The sequence below is a fragment of the Lolium perenne genome, chromosome 1, assembly GCF_019359855.2.
Source record: "Lolium perenne isolate Kyuss_39 chromosome 1, Kyuss_2.0, whole genome shotgun sequence".
Taxonomy (NCBI): domain Eukaryota; kingdom Viridiplantae; phylum Streptophyta; class Magnoliopsida; order Poales; family Poaceae; genus Lolium; species Lolium perenne.
Genome location: NC_067244.2, coordinates 261876211 through 261885300, shown reverse-complemented (window position 1 = coordinate 261885300; position 9090 = coordinate 261876211). Strand labels below are relative to the sequence as shown.

Genomic DNA, 9090 nt, shown 5'->3' with positions numbered 1-9090 from the left:
TATTGTTCTGCTAGATTAGTTCATGTGTAAATTGAACAGAAGTTCTTACTAGAAATCTGATCTGAATGCAAATTGTTGCTGCTAATTGATTTATGAAGATTATTTATGATTAGAAGATTGGCATCAGAGGTTAACTAATTTAGTCTTCCCTGGTGTGCTGCTGGCTCACTTGCTTGTACTGGTTGTCTCTCTTCTTAGAATCCTTTGTTTATTATATGGTGCCGAATACTTACATAATGCAAATTTTTGCTGCTACTGAATTTGAACAAAATGGAACCCATAACTGAACTAAATGGCAGCTATTGCCCAGAACTAAACTGAATGGCACTAGAATGAAACTAAATGGCAGGTATTTCCCATAGCTAAACTGAACTGAACTGAATGGCATCCAAAATCAGAAGTATCTCACCACAACCCAGTAAAAACGTCATCTGTTATTGGCCCCTGTAAATTGCATAAAAATAAAGTAAGATTTGTAAGCAATTATGATCTCTACAAATGTAAACCAACTATATGAACAAGATTACCGTTAATAGTTGAGTGAAGCTAACATTGGCCTTGTAAACTTGAGATTCCTCCACCTCGCCAGTACAAACATTATCATTTGCAACTTGTGCAGTACTACTACCTGCCTCTGCCCCAAGCTCTTGTATCTTGTAATGAAATAAAATTGGAGAGAGATGAGAATTTGTGGACATACTGATAGCATTGACAATTAAATTTTTGTTTACCAACATACCTCTTCTCCTAACTGTGATGTAGCTTTGCCATCTCTCTTTTTTCTAATCTTGTGCTTCTTATCAATCCAAGTTCTTCTTCGTTTTGAAGTTTTTGTTTCAACCTCCTTTTTCTTTAGGCGTGCATTACTCAACAAGTCATTTGGTGGGCTAGCATCTGTGGGAGTGGTACATGGATATCGTGGTATGCTTGCAGTTGCATTGATTTTTTCTTCAATTTGCTTACCAAGGATGTCAAGTGTGCTAGCTACCAAGTCGACGCATTCTGGAAAGTTGGATGCTCGATCTGCCAAATTATGAAATTTGTGGGACATATATCTGTAGCTAAGCATGGCATCCATATGTGGATTTTCTATTATGTTTCTTCCCTCCTTGTCTAGTACAGTTCCAGTCCGTGCTTCCCGTGTACATCGCTTTAACACATAATTTGGTGGTAGTGACTTGATATTCATTAAATCAAGAACTTTAAGAGCATGGCCACACAATATCCCAATTTTATCAAATTGGCGGCAGCTGCACATAGCTATTTGTTTCGAAGGATCACCAACTACTTTATACTCCTCCTCAAAGGTAAAATCTCCAACTAGATATTCATTGCAGCCATCCAATGCCTTGGTGCAAGCTGACAATGATCTTTCATATTCACCTTGAAAAGCTTCAAATATACCAGGTGTATATAGCTTGCTAGCCTGCACCAACATTGGTGGTGGTCTCCTCATATATAGTTTTGGCAACTTTTTCCTTGATTCAAATTCTGAATTCAGTTCGGTATTCCTTTTTCCTTGCACCACCCTTTCAAAATGCTTAAAGAATCGGATGATGTCAAATCAGATTTGAAATGGATTTTCAAGTCATTGTTCAAACTCTCACTTAATTGTGTACTTCTCATTCCTAGTGTGAAGACGTCTTTCATATAACATTCAGCCCATTTTTCTTTTAGCTTATATATGCTATCCAACCAAGTTTGCTTGCTCACCTTTTTCCTCATGAGGTTAAATTTTTGTTCAAAATCTGCCATGTCTTCATACTCAAACATGCACGCGGTAAAATCTGATAGAATACTTGTCTCTTCATTCTCCTCTCTTTTGTTCTCTGCATTTTTCTCTTTCTTCTTCCCTTTTTTCTTCTCCTTATTCTTCTCTTCATCCTTCTCTTCATGTAGATGCTTCGCAGCATTTTGCATTATGTGGAAGGTGCATAATCCATGCCATGCTTCTGCAAACACTTCTCCAACTGCTTTTCCCATTGCAACATCTTGATCTGTATAGAATGTTTTAGGCACCTTTCCATTATGAGTATTTAGAAAGGCCTCAAACAACCACTTGAAGGATGCAAAGGTTTCATCATACATGAGAGTAGCACCAAAAACTACTGTTTCTCTAAAGTGATTGAATCCGACAAAAACACCAAAAGGCCTGCTCTCCTTGTTTGTTCCAAAAGTAGTGTCAAAACTAACTACGTCACCAAAATGTGCATAGTCCATTATCATTTTAGCATCAGCCCAAAATATGTTTGCTATTTGTTCTTCACAATCCATTTGCAATGCATACTGGAATGATGGGTTTTCAGCAATCTTGTCTTGAAAATACTTAAGCATGCTACCTGCTTGTCCATATGCCATTTCTCGTTGGCGCTTCGTCCTCAAATAATTCTTGTGATCACGGAGGGTATAGCTAAGATTGGGTTGTCCACCAACTTGCCGACTTGCCAACTCATGTGCGGCTTTTGGCCTAATTCCTGCATCATCAGCCATTCCGATTTCCAATGCTTGTAACTCTGAAATTTTTCTTTGTGACACCATTAAGTGTAAAGTTTCTGGCAGGTGTAGTGTGTGATTGTGTTCCAAAACCAGCGCAGAAACTATGAGATTTTCCTTCTCTCGGTCCATTTTCACGTTCATGTGGACTGGGCAATTAGTTCTAGTTTCAGCTCGAGGTAACTTCGTTAAATAATCCCTCTTGTCTTGTGATCGAAGACCCTCATTTGAACAAACAAATTTACATGATGTAACCTTTCCATCGGATGGCCTTTTGTTTGTATACCTTTTCCTGACCTCGAAGCCTTGCTGCCCACTATAGGTTAGCCAAAATGCCCATGCCTCATCTGAATTTCTAAATTCCATGCCAACATGAGGTACCAAACCAGGAAGTACAACGCTGTAGTGTAAAAAATAAACCAGGTAGTACTTAGGGATATAAAAAACTACAACTGCTTATTAAATCTAGGAAATTCTGATGCCAATGTACTTAGGATAACGAAATTACCGATTGATATTGGGATCATGATGCGATGCGTTGATCTGTTCTGACAATTCTGTTTCTTTCTCAGTTTCTTCCATTGGCAATGGGATGCTTGATGAACTTCAGCAAACTACTTCCATGAGAAACATGAAGATTTGATCAAGTTCCAAAGAAACCTCAAGGTGAGAGTTTGATCTACTCAAGTGATTACCTTCGTGTGGAAAACTGTACGACAAGCTGATAAATCCAAGCCAATGAGAATTTACCTGAGAATGATGAGCAGAGCTGCGTGCCCAGGCGATCCCTTTTTCTCGCGTTGTTTCTTTCTATCGATGATCTCGCGCTCTTTTTCTCTGTTCTGGCGCCTTTTCTATTTTGGAGCGAGCCATTACCTCTTTACTGATCTGGGCTTTTGGGCCAGATGTGCGCTGTGTTTGCAGTACTTGGCCGTGCTGCCGTGTTGCCGTACGATGCGAACGAACGGATTAGAATCATCAACGTCCCCCTGCAGTACTTGGCTCAACGTAAGAGGATCTCGATCCCACCTTGGCCGGTGATATCTATCTTCTTCTTCTTCTAATTCATCTTCTAATTCTTCCAGATCTTCCCCCTAAGTTGACTCAGCTCCCATGTTGTGAGATGGGATAGGCCCTAGGCGTTCGAATACTGACACATCGCCGGTGTCTTTCTTCTTCTTCCTGCATTCTGGGCAGTTGTCGACTGTGGGTAATCGGCTCATTCCTGAATCCCAGCAGTGCTTAAAGAAAGGACAATCCCAGTGTCTGTCCATGTCTTCCTGCCCTCTGGGCTTCTCCTTTGCGCGGTGTTCATACCCTTCGTCATCTCTCTCGTAACGATGATATCTCCCATTGTCTACGTCAGACCGATGATATCTTTGGTCATCTCTGTTGTACCGCTGACGTCGGCCGTACTGACGCTCGTATTTGTCGAGGAGATGGTCTGAGAGTGGCCGCTGATACCACACATTCCTCACTTGTTCCTCAGTGATGTACCTTTTATCATCATATCGGGGCCGGTCGCGTGAACCGGCCTCCTCATTGTCCTTGCCACGAGAGTGACTGCTTTCCTCTTTATCTTTGCCATGGCGGTATACCGGCCCTGCCATGTTGACATCGAACGAGAAATCTAGCCGACGCCTTGCGGAGCGACTGAGCTCTACCATGTTGACGCCAGGGAACGGATGCGTGTCCACTTTCATGGCAAACTGTCCAAAGATCAGACGGCCTTGCTCTATGGCCATCTGAATCTGTTGACACAACTCTTTGCAGTCGTTGGTGACATGGGTGAACGAGTGGTGCCACTTGCAGTATGGTTTCCCGTTTGTCTCTTGCGCCGTAGGGATTTTATGGCCTTCGGGTAACTTCAGCTGTTTTCCTTTAAGCAAAAGGTCAAAAATTTGCTCGGCTTTGCTTACGTCGAAGTCGAACCCTTTCGCAGGCCCTTGTTGTTTCACCCATGCACAGGTCACGGGAGCTGCCCCCAAGTCCATTCAGCCACGGCTACCTCCTGGTCTTCTGCAGAATCTCCAACTTCGTCCGTCTCGACCAGGCCTACCGGACGTTTGAACTTGTCTTGGTACAATTCCGGGTGACGCTGCTCATATGCCGTTAACTTCTAAGCCATTTGCGCCAGTGAGTTGTACTCCACTTGGAAAACCAGATCCTTGATCGGTGCTGCGAGGCCTGCCACTGCCAGCTCGACTGCTTCTTTCTCAGTTATACGAGCCGAATAACATCGGTTCTTGACAGTCCTAAAACGCTGGACATATTCTGACACCGTTTCTCCACGCCTCTGCCGCACCTGCGCCAGATCGGCAATACCAGCTTCGGTAGTCTCTGAGTGATACTGAATGTAAAACTGCTCTTCCAGCTGCTTCCAGGTCCGGATGGAATCTGGTGGCAATGAAGTGTACCACCCGAAAGCTGGTCCTGTGAGAGATTGCGCGAAAAACCTCACCCGTAGCTGGTCCGATGCTGAAATCATGCCCAATTGTGCCAAATATCGGCTCACATGCTCGATTGCGCTGGACCCTTCTGATCCATTGAACTTTGAGAATTCGGGGAGCCGATACTTGGGTGGCAGTGGAATCAAATCATAGTCATTGGGATACGGCTTGGAATAGCCGATTGTTTTCCTCTTTGGGAGTATGCCGAACTGGTCTCTTAAAATCATACTGATCTGTTCCACTGTATTAGCTGCAGGCGCTGAGCTGTCATGACTTGTCACGGTGGTGTACTTAGCTAGCCACGCCTGCTTATCGACGTCTGCTCCAGGAATCGCTACCAATGCTCCAGAAACCCCTCCTACTGACATCTGGTTCGTGCGCGCGAAGGCATTAGAGTCCGGCACGTACGTGTGATGGCGTGTAGACACACGTCCGTTGGGAACCCCAAGAGGAAGGGGTGATGCGCACAGCAGCAAGTTTTCCCTCAGAAAGAAACCAAGGTTATCGAACCAGTAGGAGCCAAGAAGCACGTTGAAGGTTGATGGCGGCGAGATGTAGTGCGGTGCAACACCAGGGATTCCGGCGCCAACGTGGAACCTGCACAACACAACCAAAGTACTTTGCCCCAATGAAACAGTGAGGTTGTCAATCTCACCGGCTTGCTGTAACAAAGGATTAGATGTATAGTGTGGATGATGATTGTTTGCAGAGAACAGTAGAACAAGTATTGCAGTAGATTGTATTCGATTAAAAGAATGGACCGGGGTCCACAGTTCACTAGAGGTGTCTCTCCCATAAGATAAATAGCATGTTGGGTGAACAAATTACAGTTGGGCAATTGACAAATAGAGAGGGCATGACAATGCACACACATGACATGATGAGTATTGTGAGATTTAATTGGGCATTACGACAAAGTACATAGACCGCTATCCAGCATGCATCTATGCCTAAAAAGTCCACTTTCAGGTTATCATCCGAACCCCTTCCAGTATTAAGTTGCAAACAACAGACAATTGCATTAAGTATGGTGCGTAATGTAATCAATAACTACATCCTCGGACATAGCATCAATGTTTTATCCCTAGTGGCAACAGCACATCCACAACCTTAGAACTTTCTCACATCGTCCCGCATTTAATGGAGGCATGAACCCACTATCGAGCATAAATACTCCCTCTTGGAGTTAAGAGTAAAAACTTGGCCAGAGCCTCTACTAATAACGGAGAGCATGCAAGATCATAAACAACACATAGGTAATAGATTGATAATCAACATAACATAGTATTCTCTATCCATCGGATCCCAACAAACACAACATATAGCATTACAGATAGATGATCTTGATCATGTTAGGAAGCTCACATGATCCGACAATGAAGCACATGAGGAGAAGACAACCATCTAGCTACTGCTATGGACCCATAGTCCAGGGGTGAACTACTCACACATCAATCCGGAGGCGACCATGGCGGTGTAGAGTCCTCCGGGAGATGATTCCCCTCTCCGGCAGGGTGCCGGAGGCGATCTCCTGAATCCCCCGAGATGGGATTGGCGGCGGCGGCGTCTCTGGAAGGTTTTCCGTATCGTGGCTCTCGGTACTGGGGGTTTCGCGACGAAGGCTATTTGTAGGCGGAAGGGCAGGTCAAGGGGCGTCACGAGGGGCCCAGACGCCAGGGCCGCGCGGCCAGGGTCCAGGCCGCGCCGCCCTGTTGTCTGGCCACCTCGTGGCCCCACTTCGTATCATCTTCGGTCTTCTGGAAGCTTCGTGGAAAAATAGGCCCCTGGGCGTTGATTTCATCCAATTCCGAGAATATTTCCTTACTAGGATTTCTAAAACCAAAAACAGCAGAAAACAGCAACTGGCTCTTCGGCATCTCGTTAATAGGTTAGTGCCGGAAAATGCATAAATATGACATAAAGTATGCATAAAACATGTAGATATCATCAATAATGTGGCATGGAACATAAGAAATTATCGATACGTCGGAGACGTATCAGCATCCCCAAGCTTAGTTCTCGTCGTCTTAAGGTAAACGATAACAAAGATAATTTCTGGAGTGACATGCCATCATAACCTTGATCATACTATTGTAAGCATATGTAATGAATGCAGCGATCAAAACAATGTAAATGACATGAGTAAACAATTGAGTCATAAAGCAAAGACTTTTCATGAATAGTACTTCAAGACAAGCATCAATAAGTCTTGCATAAGAGTTAACTCATAAAGCAATAATTCAAAGTAAAGGTATTGAAGCAACACAAAGGAAGATGAAGTTTCAGCTGTTTCTTTCAACTTGTAACATGTATATCTCATGGATATTGTCAATGTAAAGTAATATAACAAGTGCAATATGCAAGTATGTAGGAATCAATGCACAGTTCACACAAGTGTTTGCTTCTTGAGGTGGAGAGAGATAGGTGAACTGACTCAACATAAAAGTAAAAGAAAGGTCCTTCAAAGAGGAAAGCATCGATTGCTATATTTATGCTAGAGCTTTGGTTTTGAAAACAAGAAACAATTTTGTCAACGGTAGTAATAAAGCATATGAGTTATGTAAATTATATCCTACAAGTTGCAAGCCTCATGCATAGTATACCAATAGTGCCCGCACCTTGTCCTAATTAGCTTGGATTTACATGGATTATCATAGCATAGCACATGTTTCAACCAAGTGTCACAAAGGGGTACCTCTATGCCGCCTGTACAAAGGTCTAAGGAGAAAGCTCGCATTTGATTTCTCGCTTTTGATTATTCTCAATTTAGACATCCATACCGGGACAACATAGACAACAGATAATGGACTCCTCTTTAATGCATAAGCATTCAACAATAGATAATATTCTCATAAGAGATTGAGGTTTGTTGTCCAAACTGAAACTTCCACCATGGATCATGGCTTTAGTTAGCGGCCCAATGTTCTTCTCTAACAATATGCATACTCAAACCATTTGATCATGATAAATCACTCTTACTTCAGACAAGACGAACATGCATAGCAACTCACATGATATTCAACAAAGAAATAGTTGATGGCTCCCCCAGGAACATGGTTATCGCTCAACAAGCAACTTATAAGAGATAAGATGCATAAGTACATATTCAATACCACGATAGTTTTTTAAGCTATTTGTCCCATGAGCTATATATTGTAAAGGTGAAGAATGGAAATTTTAAAGGTAGCACTCAAGCAATTTACTTTGGAATGGCGGAGAAATACCATGTAGTAGGTAGGTATGGTGGACACAAATGGCATAGTGGTTGGCTCAAGGATTTTGGATGCATGAGAAGTATTCCCTCTCGATACAAGGTTTAGGCTAGCAAGGTTTATTTGAAACAAACACAAGGATGAAGCGGTGCAGCAAAACTCACATAAAAGACATATTGTGAACATTATAAGACTCTACACCGTCTTCCTTGTTGTTCAAACTCAATACTAGAAATTATCTAGACCTTAGAGAAACCAAACATGCAAATCAGATTTTAGCATGCTCTATGTATTTCTTCATTAATAGGTGCAAAGTATATGATGCAAGAGCTTAAACATGAGCACAACAATTGCCAAGTATCACATTATCCAAGACATTTTAGCAATTACTACATGTATCATTTTCCAATTCCAACCATATAACAATTTAACGAAGAAGAAACTTTCGCCATGAATACTATGAGTAAAGCCTAAGGACATATTTGTCCATATGCAACAGCGGAGCGTGTCTCTCTCCCACAAAATGAATGCTAGGATCCATTTTATTCAAACAAAACAAAAACAAAAACAAAAACAAAAACAAACAGACGCTCCAAGCAAAGTACATAAGATGTGACGGAATAAAAATATAGTTTCAGGGGAGGAACCTGATAATGTTGTCGATGAAGAAGGGGATGCCTTGGGCATCCCCAAGCTTAGACGCTTGAGTCTTCTTGATATATGCAGGGGTGAACCACCGGGGCATCCCCAAGCTTAGAGCTTTCACTCTCCTTGATCATATTGTATCATCCTCCTCTCTTGATCCTTGAAAACTTCCTCCACACCAAACTCGAAACAAACTCATTAGAGGGTTATTGCACAATCAAAATTTATATATTCAGAGGTGACACAATCATTCTTTACACGTCTGGACATTGCACAAAGCTACTGAAAGT

The 9090-nt window shown here is 42.5% G+C and overlaps 1 pseudogene; it reads right to left on the bottom strand.

Annotated features, from left to right (window-relative positions):
• Nucleotides 1–405: 405 nt before the first annotated feature.
• LOC139835068 (protein FAR1-RELATED SEQUENCE 5-like) lies at nt 406–2886 on the bottom strand (annotated as a pseudogene).
• Between the last annotated feature and the right edge of the window lie 6204 nt (nt 2887–9090).